The following is a 25,278-nucleotide window of genomic DNA, read 5'->3' on the forward strand; positions in this document are numbered from 1 at the left end:
TTCACGTTCACAATGAAACACAGAAATTGCATCTGAATTAAATACAAAAATCAGAATGCCGACCTAAGTATTAGAAGACTGAGTCGTCGTATTGTCTAAGCTTTGTGCCTTTCCTGTGAGACCAGTTTTAGATTCCGATGCTTCCTTTCAGGTTTACTGCATCCCTTGGCCCTCTACTTTGACGACGAAACACAAAAATTGCGTCGCAATTAAATTCAAAAGGCACGATGCCGACTTAAGTACAAGAAGTCTGACTATTCTTAGTGACTATTTTTTTAACCTTACCTGTGTCACCTGTTTTAGATTCCGGTGCACAACTGCAAGTTTACTGTATCCCTTGATCGTTCACATTGACGATGAAACACAGAAATTACATCGGAATTAAATACAAAAGTCTCAATGCCGACTTAAGTACAAGAAGACTGACTCTCTTTAGAGTCTATGTTTTGAGCATTTGCTGTGTCACCTGCTTTTGATTCCGTTCCACTCCTGCAGGTTTACTGTATCGCTTTGACCTTCACATTGGCGATTAAACCCAGAAATTGCATCGGAATTAAATACAAAGGCACAATGCCAACTTAAGTACAAGTAGTCTGAGTCTTCTTACTGTCTATGATTTGAGCCTTTCCTGTGTCACCAGTTTCAGATTCCGATGAACAACTGCAGGTTTACAGTTTCCCTCGGCCCTTCACGTTGACGATGCAACACAGAAATTGCATCGGAATCAAATACAAAAGGCACAATGCCGAGATATGTACAAGAAGACTGAGTCTTCTTACTGTCTATGTTTGAGCATTTCCTGTGCGACCAGTTTTAAATTCCGATGCTTCACTTCAGGTTAACTGTATCCCTTGGACCTTCACATTTTGATGAAACACAGAAATTGCACGGAATTAAATACAAAAGGCACTATGCGACTTAAGTTCAAGAAGACTGACTATTCTTAGTGTCTATGTTTAGAGCGTTTCCTGTGTCACCAGTTTTAGGGTCCGATGCACAACTTCAGGCTTTATGTATGCCTTGGACCTTCACTTTGTTGATGAAGCACAAAAATTGCATCGGAATTAAATACAAAAGGCACAAAGCCGATTTAAGTACTAAAAGACTGACTCTTCTTACTGTCTATGTTTTGAGCCTTTCCTGTGAGTCCAGTTTTAGATTCCGATGCTTCCTTTCAGGTTTACTGTATCCCTTGGACCTTCACATTGACGATGTAACACAGAATTTGCATCGGAATTAAATACAAAAGTCACAATACCAACATAAGTACAAGAAGACTGACTTTTTTTAGTGCCTATGTTTATTGCCTCTCGTGTGTCCCCAGTTGTAGTTTCCGATGCACATCTGGATTTTACTGTATCATTTGGACATTCACATTGACGATGAATTACAGAAATTGCATCGGAATTAAATACAAAAGCACAATCCCGGCTTAAGTACAAGATGACTGAGTCTTCTTACTGTCTATGTTTTCAGCCTTTCCTGTGTCACCTGCTTCAGATTCCGATGCACAACTGCAGGTTTACTGTATCCCTTGCACATTCACATTGATGATGAAACACAAAAATTGAATTGGAATAAATACAAAAGGCACACTGCAGAGTTAAGTACAAGAAGACTGACTTTTCATTGTGTCTATGTTTAGGCCTTTCCTGTGTCACCAGTTTTAGATTCCGATGCCCAACTGCAGGTTTACTGTATCCCTTGGACCCGCAGATTGACGATGAAACACATTCCATCGGAATTAAATATAAAAGCACAAGGCCGACTTAAGAACAAAATGACTGCCTTTTCTTAGTGTCTATGTTTTGAGCATTTCCTGTGTCTCCAGTTTTAGATTCCGATGCACAACCGCCTGTTTACTGTATCCCTTGGACCTTCACAAGTGCAGGTTTACTGTATCCCTTGGGCCTTCACACACACGATGAAACACAAAAATTGTATCATAATTAAATACAAAAGGCACAATGCCGACATATGTACCAGAAGACAGACTTTTCTTAGTGTCTATGCTTCGAGCCTTTCCTATGTCACTAGTTTTAGAGTCCGATGTACAACTGCCGGTTTACTGTATCCCTTGGACCTTCACTTTGACGATGAAACACAGATATTTCATCGGAATAAAATACATAAGGCTCTATGCCGACTAAAGTACAAGAGGACTGAGTCTCCCTACTGTCTATCTTTTGACCCTTTCCTGTGAACCAGTTTTAGAGTCCGAAGCACAACTGCAGGTTTACTGTATCCCTTGGAGATTCACATTGACAATGAAACACGGAAATTGCATCGGAATTAAATACAAAATGCACAATGCCGACTTAAGTACAGTAAGACGGTGTCTTCTTACCGTCTATGATTTGAGGCTTTCCTGAGAGACCAGTTTAGTTTCCGATGCTTCATTTCAGGGTCCGTGTATCCCTTGGACTTTTACTTTGACGATGAAAGACAAAAATTGCATCGAGTTAAGTACAAGAAGACTGACTCTCCTTAGTGTCTATGTTTTGAGCCTTTCCTGTGTCACCTGTTTTGGTTTCCGATGCAAAACTGCAGGTTTACTGTATCCCTGGGACATTCACATTGACGATGAAACACAGAAATTGTATCGGAATAAAATAAAAAACGCACAATGCCGACTTAAGTACAAGAAGACTGACATTTCTTAGTGTCTATGGTTGGAGCCTTTCCTGTGTCATCATTTTTAGAGTCCTATGCATAACTGCAGGTTTACTGTATCCCTTGGACCTTCACATTGACGATGCAACATAGAAATTGCATCGGAATTAAATACAAAAGGCATAATGCCGACTTAAGTACAAGAAGACCGACTTTTCTTAGTGTCTATGTTTTGAGCCTTTCCTGTGTCAGCAGTTTCAGAGTTAGATGCACAACTGCTGGTTTACTGTATCCCTTGGAGTTTCACATTGACGATGACACACAGAAATTGCATCGGTATTAAATATAAAGGGCACAATGCCGACTTAAGTGCATGATGTCTGACTTTTCTTAGTGTCTATGTTGTGAGCCTTTCCTGTGTCACCACTTTTTGATTCCGATGCACAACAGCAGGTTTATGTACCCCTTGGACCTCCACATTGACGATGTAACATACGAAATGCATCGGAGTTAAATACAAAATGCACAATCCCGACTTAAGTACAAGAAGACTGACTTTTTATAGTGTCTAGGTTTTGAGCTTTTCCTGTGTCACCAAATTTAGATTCCGATGCAAAACTGCAGGCTTACTGTATCCCTGGGACCTTCACATTGACGATGAAACACAGAAATTGTATGGGAATTAAATAGATAAGACACAATGCCGACTTAAGTACAAGAAGACTGACTTTTGTTAGTGTCTATGTTTTGAGCCTTTCCTGTGACACCATTTTTGAGTCCTATGCACAGCTGCGGGTTTACTGTATCCCTTGCACAGTCACATTGACGATGAAACATAGAAATTGCATCGGACTTAAATACAAAAGTCATAATGCCGACTTAATTACAAGAAGACTGAGTCTTCTTACTGTCTATGTTTAGAGCCTTTCCTGTGAGACCAGTTAAAGACTCTGATGTATCACTTCAGATTTACTGTACCCCTTTCGACCTTCACTTTGACGATGAAACACAACAATTGCATCGGAATTAAATACAAAAGGCACAATGCCGACTTAAGTGCAAGAAGACGGAGTCTTCTTACTGTCTATGCTTTGAGCCTTTCCTGTGAGACCAGTTTTAGTTTCCGATGCTTCAATTCAGGTTTCGTGTATCCCTTGGACCTTTACTTTGACGGTGAAACACAAAAATTGCATCGGAATGAAATACAAAGAGTACAATGCCTACTTAATTACAAGAATACTGAGTCTTATTACTGTCTATGTTTAGTGCCTTTCCTGTGAGACCATTTTAAGATTCCGATTCATCACTTCTGGTTTACTGTATACCGTGGACCTTCACTTTGACGATGTAACACACGAATTGCATCGGAATTAAATACTAAATGCACGATTCCGACTTAAGTCCAGGAAGACTGACTTTTCTTTGTGTCTATGTTTTGAGCTTTTCCTGTGTCACCAAATTTAGATTCCGACGCACAACTGCAGATTTACTGTATCCCTTGGACCTTCACATTGACGATGAAACACAGTTATTGCATCAGAATTAATTAGAAAAGGCACAACGCCGATTTAAGTATAAAAGGACTGTGCTGCTTTCTGTGTAATATTTTGAGAATTCCTGTGAGACCTGCTTTAGATTCCGTTGCTTCATTTCAGGTTTACTGTATCCCTTGGACCTTCACTTTGACGATGAAACACTGAATTGGGTCGGAAATAAATAGAAAAGTCACAATGCCGACTTAAGTACAAGATGACTGACCTCTCTTAGTGTCTATGATTTGAGCCTTCCCTGTGTCACCAGTTTTAGAGTCCGATGCTCAACTGCAGGTGTCCTGTATCCCTTGGACCTCACACTGACGATGAAACACATTAATCGCATCGGAATTGAATACAAAAGTCACAATGCCGACTTACGTACAAGATGACTAACTTTTCTTAGTGTCTATGACTTGAGCCTTTCCTTTGTTACCAGTTTTACAGTCCGATGCACAACTGCAAGGTCACTGTATCTCTTGGACCTTCACATTGACGATGAAACACATAAATCGCATCGGAATTAATCACAAAAACCACAATGCCGACTTAATTGCAAGAATACTTAGTCCTCTTACTGTCTATGTTTTGAGCCTGTCCTGTGAGACCAGTTTTAGATTCCGATGCTGTACTTCAGGTTTACTGTATCACTTGGACCTTCACTTTGACGATGAAACACAAATATTGCGTCGGAATAAATACAAAAGGCACAATGCCGACTTAAGTACAAGAAGACTGAGTCCTCTTACTGTCCATGTTTTGACCCTTTCCTGTGTCGCCAGTTTTAAAGTCCGATGCACAACTGCAGGTTTACTGTATCCCCGGGTCCTTCACAATGACGAAGAAACACAGATACTGCATCGGAATAAAATAGAAAAGGCACAATGCCGACTTAAGTATAATATGACTGACTTTTCTTAGTGTCTATGTTTTGACCCTTTCTGTGTCACCAGTTTTAGAGTCCGATGCACAACTGCAGGTTTACTGTACCCCTGGGACCTTCACATTGACTGAAACACAGAAATTGATTGGAATTAATTAAAAACGGCACAACTCGGATTTAAGTACAAGAAGACTGTGTCTGCTTTCTGTGTATGCTTTGAGCCATTCCTGTGAGTCCTGTTTTACATTCCGATGTTTCACTTCAGGATTACTGTACACCGTGGACCTTCACTTTGACGATGTAACACACGAATTGCATCGGAATTAAATACTAAATGCACAATTCCAACTTAAGTACAGGAAGACTGACTTTTCTTTGTGTCTATGTTTTGAGCTTTTCCTGTTTCACCAAATTTAGATTCCGATGCACAACTGCAGGTTTACTGTATCCCTTGGACCTTAACATTGTCGATGAAACACAGATATTGCATCGGAATTAATTACAAAAGGCACAATGCCGATTTAGGTACAAGAAGACAGAGTCTGCTTTCTGTGTATGTTTTGAGCCATTCCTGTGAGTCCTGTTTTAGATTCTGATGCTTCACTTCAGGATTACTGTATCCCTTTCGACCTTCACTTTGACGATGAATCACAAAAATTGCACCGGAATTAAATACAAAAGCCACAATGCCGACTTCAGTACATGAAGACTGACTTTTCTTAGTGTCTATGTTTTCAACCTTTCCTGTGTCAGCAGTTTTAGAGTACGATGCACAACTGCCGGCTTACTGTATCCCATGGACCTTCACATTGACGATGAAACACAGAAATTGCATCGGAATGAAATTCAAAAGGCACAATGCCGACTTGAGTACAAGAAGACTAACTCTTCTTAGTGTCTATGTTTTGGGCCTTTCCTGTGTCAGCAGTTCTTGATTCCGTTGCACAACTGCAGGTTTACTGTATCCCTTGGACCTTTAGATTGACGAGGAAACGCAGACATTGCACCGGAATAAAATATTAAAGGCACAGTGCCGACTTTAGTACAAAAAGACGGAGTCATCTTACTTTCTATGTTTTGAGCCATTCCTGTGAGACCAGTTTCAGTTTCCGATGCCTCATATCAGGTTTCGTGTATCCCTTGGACCTCTACATTGACGATGAAACTCAAAATTTGCAGCGGAATGAAATACAAAAGGCAAAATGCCGACTTAAGTACAAGAAGACTAACTCTTCTTAGTGTCTATGTTTTGAGCCTTTCCTGTGTCACCAGTTTTTGATTCCGTTGCACAACTGCAGGTTTATTGTATCCCTTGGACCTTTAGATTGACGAGGAAACACAGACATTGCATCGGAATAAAATACAAAAGGCACAATGCCGACTTAAGTACAAGATGACTGCTTTTTCTTAGTGTCTATGTTTTTAGATTTTCTTGTGTCCCCAGTTTTAGAGTCCGATGCACAACTGCAGGTTTACTGTATCCCTTGGAACTTCACATTGACGATGAAACACATAAATCGCATCGGAATTAAATACAAAAGCGACAATGCCGACTTAATTACAAGAACACTGAGTCTTCTTACTGTCTATGTTTTGAGCCTTTTCTGTGAGACCAGTTTTAGATTCCGATGCTTTACTTCAGGTTTACTGTATCACTTGGACATTCACATTGACGATGAAACATATAAATCGCATCGGAATTAAATACAAAAGCCACAATGCAGACTTAACTACAAGTATACTGTGTCCTCTTACTGTCTATGTTTTGACCCTTTCCTGTGTCACCAGTTTTAGAGTTTGATGCACAGCTGCAGGTTTACTGTATCCCTGGGACCTCCACAATGACGATGAAACACAGATATTGCATCAAAATTAAATAGAAAAGGCACAATGCCGTCTTAAGTCCAAGGAGAATGACTTCTCTTAGTGTCTATGTTTTGACCCTCTCTGTGTCACAAGTTGTAGAGTCCGATGCACAACTGCAGGTTTACTGTATCCCTGGGACCTTCACATTGACGATGAAACACAGAAATTGCATCGGAATTAATTACAAAAGGCAGAATGCCGACTTAAGTACAAGAAGACTGAGTCTTCTTACTGTCTATGGTTGAATTTTTCCTGTGAGACAAGTTTTAGATTCCGATGCATCACTTCAGGTTTAGTGTTTCCCTTGGACTTTCACTTTGTCGATGAAACACAAAAATTGCATCGGAATTAAATACAAAAGGCACAATGCCGACTTAAGTACAAGACGACAGACTTGTCTTAGTGTCTATGATTTGAGGCTTTCTTGTGTCACAAGTTTTAGAGTCGGATGCACAACTGCAGGTTTACTGTATCCCTTGGACTTTCACATTGACGATAAAACCCAATTATTGCATCGGAATTAAATACAAAAGGCTGAATGCCGACTTAAGTACAAAAAGACGGAGACTTCTTAGTGTCTATGTTTTGAGCCTTTCCTGTGTCTCCAGTTTTAGATTCCGTTGCACAACTGCAGGTTTACTGTATCCCTTGGACCTTTAGATTGACGATGAAACACAGACATTGCATCGGAATAAAATACAAATGGAACATTGCCTACTAAAGTACAAGATGACTGCCATTTCTTAGTGTCTATGAATTGAGCCCTTCCTGTGTCACCAATATTAGAGTCCGATGCACAACTGCAGGTTTACTGCATCCCTTGGACCTTTACATTGACAATGCAACACATAAATCGCATCGGAATTAAATACAAAAGTCACAATGCCGACTTAATTACAAGAATACTGAGTCTTCTTACGGTCAATGCTTTGAGCCATTCCTGTGAGACCAGTATCAGATTCCGATGCTGTATGTCAGGTTTACTGTATCACTTGGACCTTCACTTTGACGATGAAACACAAAATTGCGTCGCAATTAAATACACAAGGCACAATGCCGACTTAAGTACAAGAAGACTGAGTCCTCTTACTGTCTATGTTTTGACCCTTTCCTGTGTCACCAGTTTTAGAGTCCGATGCACAACTGCAGTTTTACTGTATCCCTGGGACCTTCACAATGACGATGAAACACAGAAATTGCAACGGAATTAAATAGAAAAGGCTCAATGCCGACTTAAGTACAAGATGGCTGACTTTTCTTAGTGTCTATGTTTTGACCCTTTCTGTGTCACCAGTTTTAGAGTCCGATGCACAACTGCAGGTCTACTGTATCCCTGGGACCTTCACATTGACTAGGAAACTCAGAAATTGAATCGGAATTACTTGCAAAAGGCACAACTCCGATATAAGTACAAGAAGACTGAGTCTGCTTACTGTCTATGTTTTGAGCCTTTCCTGTGAAACCAGTTTTAGATTCCGATGCTTTACTTCAGGTTTACTGTATCACTTGGACATTCACATTGACGATGAAACATATAAATCGCATCGGAATTAAATACAAAAGCCACAATGCAGACTTAACTACAAGTATACTGTGTCCTCTTACTGTCTACGTTTTGACCCTTTCCTGTGTCACCAGTTTTAGAGTTTGATGCACAACTGCAGGTTTACTGTATCCCTGGGACCTCCACAATGACGATGAAACACAGATATTGCATCAAAATTAAATAGAAAAGGCACAATGCCGTCTTAAGTCCAAGGAGAATGACTTCTCTTAGTGTCTATGTTTTGACCCTCTCTGTGTCACAAGTTGTAGAGTCCGATGCACAACTGCAGGTTTACTGTATCCCTGGGACCTTCACATTGACGATGAAACACAGAAATTGCATCGGAATTAATTACAAAAGGCAGAATGCCGACTTAAGTACAAGAAGACTGTGTCTTCTTACTGTCTATGGTTGAATCTTTCCTGTGAGACAAGTTTTAGATTCCGATGCATCACTTCAGGTTTAGTGTTTCCCTTGGACTTTCACTTTGTCGATGAAACACAAAAATTGCATCGGAATTAAATACAAAAGGCACAATGCCGACTTAAGTACAAGACGACAGACTTGTCTTAGTGTCTATGATCTGAGGCTTTCTTGTGTCACAAGTTTTAGAGTCGGATGCACAACTGCAGGTTTACTGTATCCCTTGGACTTTCACATTGACGATAAAACCCAATTATTGCATCGGAATTAAATACAAAAGGCTGAATGCCGACTTAAGTACAAAAAGACGGAGACTTCTTAGTGTCTATGTTTTGAGCCTTTCCTGTGTCTCCAGTTTTAGATTCCGTTGCACAACTGCAGGTTTACTGTATCCCTTGGACCTTTAGATTGACGATGAAACACAGACATTGCATCGGAATAAAATACAAATGGAACATTGCCTACTAAAGTACAAGATGACTGCCATTTCTTAGTGTCTATGAATTGAGCCCTTCCTGTGTCACCAGTATTAGAGTCCGATGCACAACTGCAGGTTTACTGTATCCCTTGGACCTTTACATTGACAATGCAACACATAAATCGCATCGGAATTAAATACAAAAGTCACAATGCCGACTTAATTACAAGAATACTGAGTCTTCTTACGGTCAATGCTTTGAGCCATTCCTGTGAGACCAGTATCAGATTCCGATGCTGTATGTCAGGTTTACTGTATCACTTGGACCTTCACTTTGACGATGAAACACAAAATTGCGTCGCAATTAAATACACAAGGCACAATGCCGACTTAAGTACAAGAAGACTGAGTCCTCTTACTGTCTATGTTTTGACCCTTTCCTGTTTCACCAGTTTTAGAGTCCGATGCACAACTGCAGGTTTACTGTATCCCTGGGACCTTCACAATGACGATGAAACACAGAAATTGCATCGGAATTAAATAGAAAAGGCTCAATGCCGACTTAAGTACAAGATGGCTGACTTTTCTTAGTGTCTATGTTTTGACCCTTTCTGTGTCACCAGTTTTAGAGTCCGATGCACAACTGCAGGTCTACTGTATCCCTGGGACCTTCACATTGACTAGGAAACTCAGAAATTGAATCGGAATTACTTGCAAAAGGCACAACTCCGATATAAGTACAAGAAGACTGAGTCTGCTTACTGTCTATGTTTTGAGCCTTTCCTGTGAAACCTGTTTCAGATTCCGATGCTTCACTTCAGGTTTGCTGAATCCCTTTCGACCTTCACTTTGACGATGATACACAAAAATTACATCGGAATTAAATACAAATATCACAATGCCGACTTAAGTACAAGAAGACTGACTTTTCTTAGTGTCTATGATTCGAACCTTTCCTGTGTCACCAGGTTTAGAGTCCGATGCACAACTGCAGGTTTACTGTATCCCTTGGACCTTCACATTGACGATGAAACACAGATATTGCATCGGAAGGAAATACATAAGGCTCAATGCAGACTTAAGTACAAGAAGACTGAGTCCTCTTACTGTCTATGTTATGACCCATTATTGTGAGACCAGTTTTAGAATCCGATGCTCCACTTCAGGTTTACTGTATCCCTTGGACCTTCACATTGACGATGAAACACAAAAATTGCATCGTAATTAAATACAAAAGTCACAATGCCAACTTAATTACAAGGAAACTGAGTCTTCTTACTGTCTACGTTTTTATCCTCTCCCGTGAGACCAGTTTTAGATTCCGATGCTTAACTTCAGGTTTACTGTATCACTTGGAAAATCACTTTGACGATGAAACACAAAAATGGCATCGGAATTAAATACAAAAGGCACAACGCCGACTTAAGTAGAAGATGACTGATTCCTCTTACTGTCTATGTTTTGACCCTTTCCTGTGTCGCCAGTTTTAAAGCCCGATGCACAACTGCAGGTTTTCTGTATCACTGGGACCTTCACAAAGATGATGAAACACAGAAATTGCATCGGAAATCAATAGAAATGGCAAAATCCCGACTTAAGTACAAGGTGACTGACTTTTCTTAGTGTCTATGTTTTGACCCTTTCTGTGTCACCAGTTTTAGAGTCCGATGCACAACTGCAGGTTTACTGTCACCCTGGGACCTTCACATTGACTATGAAACACAGAAATTGCATCGCAATTAATTACAAAAGGCACAACTCCGATTTAAGTACAAGTAGACTGAGTCTGCTTACTGTCTATGATTTGAGTCTTTCCTTTGAAACCTGTTTCAGATACCGATGCTTCACTTCAGGTTTACTGTATCCCTTTCGACCTTCACTTTGACGATGATACACAAAAATTACATCAGAATTAAATACAAATGGCACAATTCCGACTTAAGTACAAGAAGTCTGACTCTTCTTAGTGTCTATGTCTTGAGCCTTTCCTGTGTCACCAGGTTTAGCGTACGATCCACTACTGCAGGTTTACTGTATCCTTTGGACCTTCATATTGACGATGAAACAGAGAAATTGTATCGGAATTAAATACAAAAGCCTGAATGTCGACTTAAGTACAAGAAGACTGAGTCTTCTTACTGTCAATGTTTTGACCCTTTCCTGTGAGACAAGTTTTAGATTCCGATGCATCACTTCAGGTTTACTGTTTCCCTTGGACCTTCACTTTGACGATGAAACACAAAAATTACATCGGAATTAAATACAAAAGGCACAATGCCGACTTAAGTACAAGAAGACAGACTTTTCTTAGGGTCTATGATTTGAGCCTTTCCTGTGCCATAAGTTTTAGAGTCGGATGCACAACTGCCGGTTTACTGTATCCTTTGGACTTTCACTTTGTCGATGAAACACTAAATTGCGTCGTAATTAAATAGAAAAGGCACAATGCCAACTTAGGTACAAGATGAGTGACCTTTCTTAGTGTCTATAATTTGAGCCTTTCCTGCATCACCAGTTTTAGAGCCCGATGCACAACTGCTGGTTTAATGAATCCCTTGGACTTTCATGTTGACGATGAAACACATAAATTGCATCGGAATTAAATGCAAAAGGCACAATGCCGACTTAGGTACAAGATGACTGCCTTTTCTTTGTGTCTATGTTTTGAGCCTTTCCTGTGCCACCGGTTTTAGGTTCCGATGCACAACTGCCGGTTTACTGTATCCCTTGGACCTTCACTTTGACGATGAAACTCTACATAGCGTCGGAAATAAATAGAAAAGGCACAATGCCGACTTAAGTACAAGAAGACTGACTCTTCTTTGTGTCTATGTTTTGAGCCGTTCCTGTGTCACCAGTTTTAGATTCCGTTGCACTACTGCAGGTTTACTGTATCCCTTGGATCTTTAGATTGACGATGAAACACAGACATTGCATCGGAATAAAATACAAAAGGCACAATGCCGACTCAAGTACAAGATGACTGACTTTTCTTAGTGTCTATGATTTGAGTCTTTCCTGTGAGACCAGTTTTAGATTCCGATGCCTCACTTCAGGTTTCGTGTATCCCTTGGACCATCACTTTGACGATGAAACACAAAAATTGCATGGTAATTAAATACAAAAGTCACAATGCCAACTTAATTACAAGGAAACTGAGTCTTCTTACTGTCTATGTTTTGATCCTCTCCCGTGAGACCAGTTTTAGATTCCGATGCTTAACTTCAGGTTTACTGTATCACTTGGAAAATCACTTTGACGATGAAACACAAAAATGGCATCGGAATTAAGTACAAAAGGCACAACGCCGACTTAAGTACAAGATGACTGATTCCTCTTACTGTCTATGTTTTGACTCTTTCCTGTGTCGCCAGTTTTAAAGCCCGATGCACAACTACAGGTTTTCTGTATCCCTGGGACCTTCACAAAGATGATGAAACACAAAAATTGCATCGGAAATAAATAGAAATGGCAAGATGCCGACTTAAGTACAAGGTGACTGACTTTTCTTAGTGTCTATGTTTTGACCCTTTCTGTGTCACCAGTTTTAGAGTCCGATGCACAACTGCAGGTTTACTGTATCCCTGGGACCTTCACATTGTCTATGAAACACAGAAATTGCATCGCAATTAATTACAAAAGGCACAACTCCGATTTAAGTACAAGTAGACTGAGTCTGCTTACTGCCTATGATTTGAGCCTTTCCTATGAAACCCGTTTCAGATTCCGATGCTTCACTTCAGGTTTACTGTATCCCTTTCGACCTTCACTTTGACGATGATACACAAAAATTACATCAGAATTAAATACAAATGGCACAATGCCGACTTAAGTGCTAGAAGTCTGACTCTTCTTAGTGTCTATGACTTGAGCCTTTCCTGTGTCACCAGGTTTAGCGTACGATCCACTACTGCAGGTTTACTGTATCCTTTGGACCTTCATATTGACGATGAAACACAGAAATTGTATCGGAATTAAATACAAAAGCCTGAATGCCGACTTAAGTACAAGAAGACTGAGTCTTCTTACTGTCAATGTTTTGACCCTTTCCTGTGAGACAAGTTTTAGATTCCGATGCATCACTTCAGGTTTACTGTTTCCCTTGGACCTTCACTTTGACGATGTAACACAAAAATTACATCGGAATTAAATACAAAAGGCACAATGCCGACTTAAGTACAAGAAGACAGACTTTTCTTAGGGTCTATGATTTGAGCCTTTCCTGTGCCATAAGTTTTAGAGTCGGATGCACAACTGCCGGTTTACTGTATCCTTTGGACTTTCACTTTGTCGATGAAACACTAAATTGCGTCGTAATTAAATAGAAAAGGCACAATGCCAACTTAGGTACAAGATGAGTGACCTTTCTTAGTGTCTATAATTTGAGCCTTTCCTGCATCACCAGTCTTAGAGCCCGATGCACAACTGCTGGTTTAATGTATCCCTTGGACTTTCATTTTGACGATGAAACACATAAATTGCATCGGAATTAAATGCAATAGGCACAATGCCCACTTAGGTACAAGATGACTGCCTTTTCTTTGTGTCTATCTTTTGAGCCTTTCCTGTGCCACCGGTTTTAGGTTCCGATGCACAACTGCCGGTTTACTGTATCCCTTGGACCTTCACTTTGACGATGAAACTCTACATAGCGTCGGAAATAAATAGAAAAGGCACAATGCCGACTTAAGTACAAGAAGACTGACTTTTCTTTGTGTCTATGTTTTGAGCCGTTCCTGTGTCACCAGTTTTAGATTCCGTTGCACAACTGCAGGTTTACTGTATCCCTTGGATCTTTAGATTGACGATGAAACACAGACATTGCATCGGAATAAAATACAAAAGGCACAATGCCGACTCAAGTACAAGATGACTGACTTTTCTTAGTGTCCATGATTTGAGCCTTTCCTGTGAGACCAGTTTTAGATTCCGATGCCTCACTTCAGGTTTCGTGTATCCCTTGGACCATCACTTTGACAATGGAACACAAAAATTGCATCGGAATAAAATACAAAAGGCACAATGCAGTCTTATTTACAAGAATACTGAGTCTTCTCAGTGTCTGTGTTTTGGTTCTTTCCTGTAAGACCAGTATTAAATTCCCATGCTTTACTTCAGGTTTACTGTATCACTTGGACCATCACTTTGACGATGAAACACAATAATGGCATCGGAATTAAATACAAAAGGCACAACGCCGACTTAAGTACAAGATGACTGACTTTTCTTAGTGTCTATGATTTGAGCCTTTCCTGCGTCACCAGTTTTAGAGTCCGATGCACAACTGCAGGTTTACTGTATCCCTTGGACCTTCACATTGACGATGAAACACATAAATCGCATCGGAATTAAATACAAAAGCGACAATTCCGACTTAATTACATGAAAACTGAGTCTTCTTACTGTCTATGTTTTGAGCCTTTCCCTTGAGACCACTTTTAGATTCCGATGCTTTACTTCAAGTTTACTGTATCACTGTGACCTTCACGTTGACGATGAAACACAAACATTGCATCGGAATTAAATACAAAAGGCACAATGCCGACTCAAGTACAAGAAGACTGAGTCCTCTTACTGTCTATGTTTTGACCCTTTCCTGTGACACCAGTTTTAGAGTTTGATGCACAACTGCAGGTTTACTGTATCCCTGGGACCTTCACAATGACGACGAAACACAGAAATTGCATCGGAATTAAATAGAAAAGGCACAATGCCGATTTAAGTACAAGAAGACTGACTTTTCTTTGTGTCTATGTTTTGATCCCTTCTGTGTCACCAGTTGTAGAGTCCGATGCACGACTTATAAAATAAACAAAATAAAATAAAATATAATATTAATTATGTATTATTGTATGATAGTGATTGGTTGTAATTAATATTTACGTGACGTATAATTATTCGGTATCAGACTCTTGACAATGGCTTTTTCGTAAATGTAATGTTATTCGTAGTTGACCGTGAAGTAAGACTCAAATAATCGGACTTCATATTTAAATCGTTTCCAAAGACTGCTGCGGTAGGTGCGGACTCAAATCTAAATTTTAATATTAGAATAATTTGCCAGCCATGTCAATACGTCGTACAGAGGTGACTGTCTACTAAACATAAAAAGTTTACACTGTTAGTTAAATCAGATATATTCAACGAATAAGCCTACAGTTAAATAATTCTACTTACTTTCATAAATATAAATTCTTTATAGTTTGAGTGCCTAGTAAGATTGCAACTCGCAGTGATTTTATATAACATTAAATATGGCGGTGTGGCAGTCAATAAAATATACGTGCTTCCCGCACCACTTATCCAAAACCTCTCCCTCCTTAATCAAACATAAGAGTATCGTAATTGTGTTTTTGTTTTATCAGCGACACAGCGCTGCAGTTCTGTGCCATAGGCTTTATTTATTTCTCACAGATTAATTATTTAATTAAGATTTCGCGTTTCCGAGGAAACTCACGCACGGCATGCAAATGTGCCTTTATATTGCCCCCTGAATTGCGAGGCGAAAGGGCACACCTGCAGGCGAGCAATTCACCTAAAGGCACAAGAAAATCTAAGTTATCTACAACTATTTACATGACTTACATTACACATTATACACATTATATACAAAATTTGAATGACGCGGGTGCGCCGTAAAAGTTCTTATGTTGGCAGATAGAGTGCACGCATGCGCAGAAGCGTCTGTGTAACTGCGGTACTGCCGTTATTTCGTAAATTTAGATCACGCGGCGCAGTATTGCAGTTCATATTGTTCGTGTGCGCGCGCATTTCTTAGTCGTTGCAAAAAAAAAATATTCCACCAAGATTACATATGAAGACTACATTCTATGACAGGTAACTTAGTTTTAAAATTACAATATTTGTTATAATACAATACAACTTTAGATTGTTGAATGTTCTTAGTTACATAGCATTGCAATGAAATGCTTCAACGAAAAATGTTCTGTTGTTTCAGGTGTGTTGACCTATACACATCGTGTCGTTATTACAGTTCATATTCATCTACTGCACAGTACTGTTTCACAGGTTAGTGTCGTTGTGGTAAAGTTTTTTGATCACAGTAACATCGCTGTATAACAATGTGATTGATACATAAGCATGTCCTTTTCCTATTTCCATTATGGTCGTTGTGATGCAGTTCGTTGTGACAAAAAGCATTGTTTATTACAGATCAGACGTGACCCGTCGAGTAATTAGTCCATATGCAGTTCGTTTTCGATATTCCGTGGAAGCTTGGTTGCAGAACCTCGGACGGCACATAGCTGGCGTCGATCCTTGGACAGTCCAGGTAAGAGTGTCCGTCACATTTCGAGAACATTTCATTCCCTGAAGTTCCAACCAAAATTCTTCCACCCGTCGTGTTGTTTTCTGGACAGGCACTTTGTGTCCATTTAATCCAGTTAACATCTTGAAGTTGGGTACTGTAGTAATGTCACTAGACGATGCACGAATTAGGCGCTTCACATATTCAGTTTTTTTTTTTTTTTTTTTTAAGTTTTTCACATTTTGGCACTTGTTATCGTTCAAATTTTCACACAGTAACAGTTACATTATACATCAGTTTAAAAAAAAAAACATAAGTAATCATACATATACACGTCACATATTTTCTTAGCATAAACATAATACAGTTACACATAAACATGTTTTCATCATTATTACATAGCTATAAATTATTACATTGTGTCACATTTGATTACATGGATTGCAGATATTTACGTCCTCTTTAACGGTTTTGCTGGGATTTTATCGATGTTTTTTGTGATGTCATCTGAAATTAAGATAGGTTAGACACAACATTCATTACATCAGTAGGCAAGACCAGGCGTTTTCACTACTCAATAAATATTCAAAATAATAAGAGACGGAAAGCTGTTAGATTCCTCGCGTTTTGCGCGTGTGTGTATAGTGTCTGTGTGGCCTTGACTACTGATAGATGCTTTTCTTGCTGAGAGATGTGCGTCTAATCTATTTCTCGAAGTAAAAGATCGCTTCACAGATGACGTCTGTCGGTTCGTCAGGTGTCATACCAAGTCAGTGGTACCTACAGTCACAAATGTTCCGTGAAAAATTTATATATCATTCACTGCTACGTAATCATAAATTTTACTTTAATATTCAGTCTTCTCGGTGGTGCCGCGGCGTTGAAAGAAAAGTTCTTCTGTCTTCAACTGCGTCACTGGAACCGCTGAAATGAAAATTTCTATACTGCTTATTATCTGTGTTGTAGCAAACAGAGTTTTGCGAGTTGCTTAGCAATGTTTTCATGGGTATGACTTTGACATTATTTGGCATGAAATGCTCTAAGATCTCGGTGTGCGTATAGCCCAATAATTTTGTTAGTTCTAGGATGTTGTAACAGTTACGCACCAGGATGCGGTATGTTAACAATTATATAAGGTCCTTCATATAGCAGACGCCACTTAGCATTGCGTCGTTTGAGTGCTACAGATTTATGATGAGTACGAAGTAGTACAAGCATTCCTACCTCGAATTTTTGTTTTCTTTTTATTATGTTTCTGTGATGTTTGTTTCGTATCTGTGCGTGATGTGTCAGTGTAGTCAATACTTCTTTTATTTTCTGTTCAGGTGTGATTTCCTTGTCTGACAACTTAGGCAATGGTTCTATCCATTGATCTTTCTGTTTGCAACTGATCATGATCTCGTTAGGTGTGTAATTTGTATTGTAAATATTTAAGTTATTGTGTACGTCCTCGAAAAGACTTAGGTAGGACACCCAATTAGTATGTTTTGATGAAATATAGGTCCTCATGAATCGGTTTAGTTCTCGGAAAAGTCTCTCAGTCGCGTTACATTGTGGACTAAACTTTGAAATAAATATACTTTTAATGTTATTGTCCTTCAAGAAATTTCTCCATTTGTACCCAGAGTAGTATGCTGCATTATCTGACAGAATTGCTTTAGGTTTTCCCACGTGCGTCAGGTAATCACTTGAGAATCTTCGTATTATAGCATTTGCAGTGGCGGATTTTAAAGCATAAAGTTTTACATGTTTAGAAAATATATCGTAAAAAGCTAAGATGTATTTGACGCCTCCAGAGCTTGCTGGATGCGGTCCACTGATGTCAGTACACAGAATTTCCGGGGGTTTACTAGGTAAAATAGAATGTAAATCTGTTTTTGTGGATAAATTCTGAGGTTTTGATTTTTGACATATAACACATGTTTTTAGTTCCCTATAAATTTTTCTTCTCATATTGCTAAAATAACAGTATGTACTGAGCTTTGCCAAACACTTTTTCGTCCCGTAATGACCCCAAACTAAGTGTGTGTGCCAAATTAGATTACGTTCAGACTCTTTGGGAATGCATACACACCAGTTAGTAGCATTTGGATGTCGGCGGTAAAATAACACATCATTGTGTAACTTGTAATACTTAGTCAAAGGATGGTTGTGTTTTTCTACCAGTAATGTTATTATCTTATACCAGTGAGGATCAGATTTTTGTAATTCAGCCATGTTTCTGCACATATCAATATAATATTGGTGATACTGCTTGTCTTGCATTAAGAGAATCCTGTAGTCATTTATATTTTCTAAGTCACTGTTGGTATCATTCATACCTTGTGGAAGTCTAGACAAAGTGTCTGCAATGGTGTTGTCCTTACCTCTTATGTACTTAATTTCAAAACAGTAGTTCTGAAGTGTAACTGCCCATCGTGATAGTCTAGGATGTACAAGTTTACAAGTTAACAAAAATGTCAGGGCCTGGTGATCGGTGTAAATTACCGTATGTTTTCCAAATAAATAATAATTGAATTTCTTGAATGCCCATACTATGGAAAGTGTTTCTAACTCAGTAGTGGAGTATGTACGCTCACATTCAGTTAGAGTGCGACTCGCAAACCCAATAATTCTTATCTGTTCCTCCTCTTTATTCTTTACAACTTGAAATAAGCAACAGTCCAAGCCAGTACGTGAAGCGTCACAAGTCATACAAAAATCTAAATTGAAATCTGGATGGCTCAATATGTTAGCATTCACTAAAGCATGTTTAATTGTATTAAAGTCATTCTGGCACTGTTCCGACGAGATCCAAACTTGATTCTTTCTGAGTAGATTTAGCAGATGTTTACTGTTCAAAAGTGGTTGTGGCAAAAAACGTCTGAAAAATGAACATAGCCCAAGGAATGATTTTAACTGCTTTTTAGTTCGAGGGCTAGGAAAGTTTCTGATAGCATCTAATTTACTGGGATCCAGACGTATGCCCTGTGAATTAATGATATGTCCTAAATACTTTATCTCACTGCAACCAAATTTTGATTTTCTTAGGTTGGCTGTGACTCCAGCTTGTGCAAATTTGTTTAAAATTCTTTGAAGAGTGTCAACGTGTTCATTCCAAGATTGTGTAGCTATCAGTATATCATCTACATAGTGTGTGACTGTCTCAACTAAATCGTCGCCAAGCACGGTATCCAGGGCTGTAATGAATACCCCAGAGTTGACATTCAGTCCGAAGGGTAGAACACAAAACTGATAGGTTCGCCCCCGAACATAAATGCAGTATATTTCCGAGAATCAGGAGTGATACCCACCTGCCAAAACGAATTAGCGAGATCTATTGTGGAAAAATATTTTGCATCTAGAAATTTCTGTAATTGCTCTTCTAAATTTTCAGGTTTTGTGTGAACCTGTAAAATTATTTCATTAATAGCTCGTGCATCTAACACTAACCTAATGCTTCCATTTGATTTTTTGACAACAAGTAGAGGACTACAATAAGGTGAGGTGGATGGTTCAATGACCTTCCAGTCTAACATTTGTTTTAATTCTTGCCACACAGCAGGTCGTTGAGATAACGGTACGTTATATGTCTTATGGTAGAAGATCTTGTGAGGCTTAACTTCAATCTTGTACACATACGTGTTGATAACACCTAATCGTTTGGTAAAAACTTGTAAATATTTGGATAACACTTTCTGTAGTTTTATACGTTCATGTACACTGAGAGCTGTAGCTTCACTTATCTTATGATCAAGCAATGTTTTCAAGTCCATTAGCTCTGTGTCAGATGAGTGTGTTTGCATGTCTTGAATGTCTTTGTCAAGTACTAACTGAACCTTGTACCCTGTACAGTGTTTGTCATGCTTTAGAGTTCTCCTGTCCAAATCAATAATAATTACACTGCCTTTATCATTTAAAATACATTTACCTTTGGAGAAGTCTATAATGCAGTCCTTCTCGCTCATAATATCTATTCCTAATATGCAATTTGTCACAAGGTTTTGTACAACCAGGAATGGCCATTGTACGGTTCCATTACCTATTTTAACGTTTACAAAAACTTGCTTTGTAACCCTACATGACTTATTACCTAGAGTGGTAGTTATTTTACAGTTTTGGGCAGGAAACTCAGGCACAGGCTCCAATTCACACATCTTTTTATAGAAATTAAAAGACAAAACGCTCACAGCTGCACCTGTATCTAAGATAATAGTAGTTGGAATCCCACCTACTACACCAGTAGTAGATGCTAAAACAATTTCATTTGTGTTTAAACGACATTGTGTACTGTCTTGTAAAAGTTCATCTGATATATTGTTATTGTGGTTGTATCTTATAAATAAAACAGGTAGTTTTTGTTTAGAATTACTCGGCTTATCATTATTCTGTTGTTCAAGTGTGGTGTCAAATAACTGATTAACATTGAAGTCGCCCCCCAAGAATTCTTCAGCCACGACCTGGGGCAAAGTAGTGACTGTTTCTAGTTTGTTGGATTATCATTTGTACTAGGTACTGACACAGATTGGGGTTGTGCATCAGGTGTCATTTCTATTATATTCACATTCGGATATTGCCTATTATGATCTCCAAACTTTTGCGGTTGTTGTTGCTGTTGCGCATTATAACTTACCTGTCGGTCGTAAGGTATGCTCCAATTTTGTCCTGGTGGCTGCTGTGGTAAAGCAGTATTTGAATGAAAGTATTGATCGCTACGAGTCCAGCCTTGATGCTGTCTTGGCTCGTAGTTATTATTATTTCTATTTCTGTTTGTGTTTTTGTTGTTACATTTGTATCCGTTGTTACCGTTGTTGTTATTACCGCGGTGCCTTTTGTATGGATTGCCGCATGAAGTGTTATTACTGTTGTAATTGTTGTTTGTATTGGAATACGCGTGTTGATTTTGATTTCCGTATTGAGACGGCATGTGAGTTTGCTGTTTTTGCTGTACCGCGTATCCAACTGTGGGCGCGCCAGAATTGTGTTGGCAAGCCTGCATGTTTTGCATACCACTAGTGTAAACATTGTGGCTGCTGTTTTGCCGCGCGAAGCGCTGATCTTCAAGTAACATGTCAACCGAATCTAAAGCTGTTAAAAAATAATCTGAATCGTCATCCGGGATATGTAGAAGTTTTTCCTTAATGTTGAAAGGCAATTTGGCCTTCAACGCTCGGAGTATATCACGCGTTGCGACTGGTTCGTCTAAAAAATGTCCCATGTTCAAGTATTTTTCAAAATATCTGCGTAAGTTACCATTTTTACTGTTAAAAGTTTCAGATTCTAAAATTTGTCTTCTGAGTCGCTCCTGGACGGATTGCGACCAGAATTTGTTCAGAAAAGCACGCTCAAACTCACTGTACGTGGTACATACGTCAGCTTGACTGTATGCCCAGACAGCTGCATCGCCTTGGATGTAACCGACAATATATGAAATCTTTTTCCGGTCACTCCAAGTGCGTGGAAATGCGTTACTAAAAGATTTAAGAAAAATCACCGGATGAATGGTTCGTTTTTCTGGGATAAAAGCCTGAAATTGCCTATGTTTTATTAAGCTTTCTTCTTCCTTTGCATTATGATATGGATTTGTTCCACTGTAATTACTGCAATGCTCAGCTGGCGAGTAATTACGATAATGTTGCTGTGGTTTACCATGATAATAGCTTGTGTTTGTGTTTGCACGTTGTGGTATGTGTTGTTGTCATGGTGTGTTTTGTTCTTGTGTGTATGTTGTGTGCGGTATGTGTGCGTCACACTCGTATGTATATTGGTTTCTGAACTGTACATTTTGACTGATATTTTCGTTACATTCAGACTGTGGTTGATCGGTGAATTGTCTCATGGGTGCAGTGACGGATTGTACTGCATCACTAGTCAGCTGTTTGTTATTAGTGATGTATTCCGCTACGGAGTTGTGCACAATTGTTCGTAAATTTTCACGTATGCATCTATCAAAATGTTTGTCTTTGTTCTCTACCCAATCATGAAATTCTTTATTAATATTTTGAAAATGAGCTGTGGCATCAGATTGTAAGATGTCAGTCAGGTGTTGTTCAACATCGTCAAATTTATTCTGCACGTCAGTAATTCGTTTTTCAAGGTTGTCGTGTACTGAAGGATATGTTTGAATTTGTTCAGTAAGAGCTTCACACGTGACATTAAGGTTTTTCAATTGTGTCTGTAAAAGTGCTACGTCATTTGTAGTCTTTTCTTGTCTCGTATTAAGCTTGGAAAATTTCGTACTGAGTTCAGTCATCTGTTTGGTCAGTGTGGCGTCTATAAGTTCCACACGTTTACACAAAGTGTCATTACATGCCTTGATTGTTATGAGGTCAGATTTAATTTCGTCATTTTGTGTCTTTAAGGTTGCCATGTTTTCCGCGTTCTGTTTCATTAGCATTTGTAACATGTTGGCAATGTTTACTGTTTGCAAGGTCTCTGCCCCCGCCGCGTCATTAGACATGACGTCATGTATTAACATGGGCTCTGACTGAGACTTTGAAATTTTTGTGGTGGACGGCCTATTGTCAAAACTTCCGTTAACACTTGCGTCAATATTTGATGAATCGTCACTACCGGTTGCTGTCGTAAAGTCATTTTCTAACACTTGTCTCTCGTCCGAGTCGGATTGCGTCTGAATAGTATGTCTTTGCTGTTCCATCTTTGCGTATTGTTTTCTAGTTATGACCATGCCACACGTGATATATATTTCAAGAAATTAATGTTTGACACTGGTTTTAAAATAAAATGCAGTTGAGCATGAATCGCTCGTAGCAACAATGGCTGTTTGTTAATTTAAAAATGTAAACTGAATATGGGATTATTGTTAATGGCTGCTGTCCATGTTACAACGTATCGTACAGAAGTCGGCCATATTGTACACTCGTGTATTGGTATTGTTGCAGAAGTTATTGTTTAAGGAAAAATACTGAGAACGAAATTTATCACTGAAAACTGCTACGCGCGAAAGAAATACTACAGAATCTACTGAAGAGCTAATACACTGAATTATGCGTCTGGTCAAGCCTGCCAATGCAAAGATGCTGCGTCTTACCTTATTTTGCTGGAAGCTTCATAGCGTCTTCCCGCAAAATTTTATAATTGGAAAATATCTTCAGATCTTTGTTATTTCTCATACATTCACGTCCAGGTTTTCATATGAAACAAAGAGAACAATGTAACAAATGACAAAATAACAAGTCAGACACGCAGTCGCCAATATAAAATAAATAAAATAAAATAAAATATTAATTATGTATTATTGTATGATAGTGATTGGTTGTAATTAATATTTACGTGACGTTTAATTATTCGGTATCAGACGCTTGACAATGGCTTTTTCGTAAATGTAATGTTATTCGTAGTTGACCGTGAAATAAGACTCAAATAATCGGACTTCGTATTTAAATCGTTTCCAAAGACTGCTGCGGTAGGTGCGGACTCAAATCTAAATCTCAATATTAGAATAATTTGCCAGCCATGTCAATACGTCGTACAGAGGTGACTGTCTACTAAACATAAAAAGTTTACACAGTTAGTTAAATCAGATATATTCAACCAATAAGCCTACAGTTAAATAATTCTACTTACTTCCATAAATATAAATTCTTTACAGATTCGAGTGCCTAGTAAGATTGCAACTCGCAGTGATCTTATATAACATTAAATATGGCGGTGTGGCAGTCAATAAAATATACGTGCTTCCCGCACCACTTATCCAAAACCTCTCACTCCTTAATCAAACATAAGAGTATCGTAATTGTGTTTTTGTTTTATCAGCGACACAGCACTGCAGTTCTGTGCCATAGGCTTTATTTATTTCTCACAGATTAATTATTTAATTAAGATTTCGCGTTTCCGAGAAAACTCACGCACGGCATGCAAATGTGCCTTTATAGACTGCAGGTTTACTGTATCACTGGGACCTTCACATTGACGATGAAACACGGACATTGCATCGGAATTAATTACAAAAGGCAGAATGCCGACTTAAGTACAAGAAGACTAAGTCTTCTTACTGTCTACGTTTTGACCCTTTCCTGTGAGACAAGTTTTAGATTCCGATGCATCACTTCAGGTTTACTGTTTCCCTTGGACCATCACTTTGTGGATGAAACCCAGATATTGGATCGGAATGAAATACAAAAGCCACAATGCCGACTCAATTACAAGAAGACTGACTCTTATTAGTGTCTATGTTTTGAGCCTTTCCTGCGTCTCCAGTTTTAGATTACGTTGCACAACTGCAGGTTTACTGTATCCCTTGGACCTTTAGATTGACGATGAAACACAGACATTGCATCGGAATAAAATACAATAGGCACAATACCGACTTAAGTTCAAGTTGACTGCCTTCTATAGTGTCTATGATTAGAGCCTTTCCTGTGTCTCCGGTTTTAGATTCCGATGCACAACTGCCGCTTTACTGTTTCCCTTGGACCTTCACTTTGACGATGAAACACTAAATTGGGTCGTAAATTAAATAAATAGAAATGGCACAATGCCGACTTAAGTACAAGATGACTGAACTTTCTCAGTGTCTATGATTTGAGCCTTTCCTGTGTCACCAGTTTTAGAGTCCGTTGCACAACTGCAGGTTTACTGTATCCCTTGGACCTTCACATTGACGATGAAACACATGAATCGCATCGGAATTAAATACAAAAGTCACAATGCTGACTTAATTACAAGAATACTGAGTCTTCTTACTGTCTATGTTTTGAGCCTTTCCTGTGAGACCACTTTTTTATATTC

The sequence above is a fragment of the Schistocerca americana genome, chromosome 3 (genome assembly GCF_021461395.2).
Source record: "Schistocerca americana isolate TAMUIC-IGC-003095 chromosome 3, iqSchAmer2.1, whole genome shotgun sequence".
NCBI lineage: Eukaryota > Metazoa > Arthropoda > Insecta > Orthoptera > Acrididae > Schistocerca > Schistocerca americana.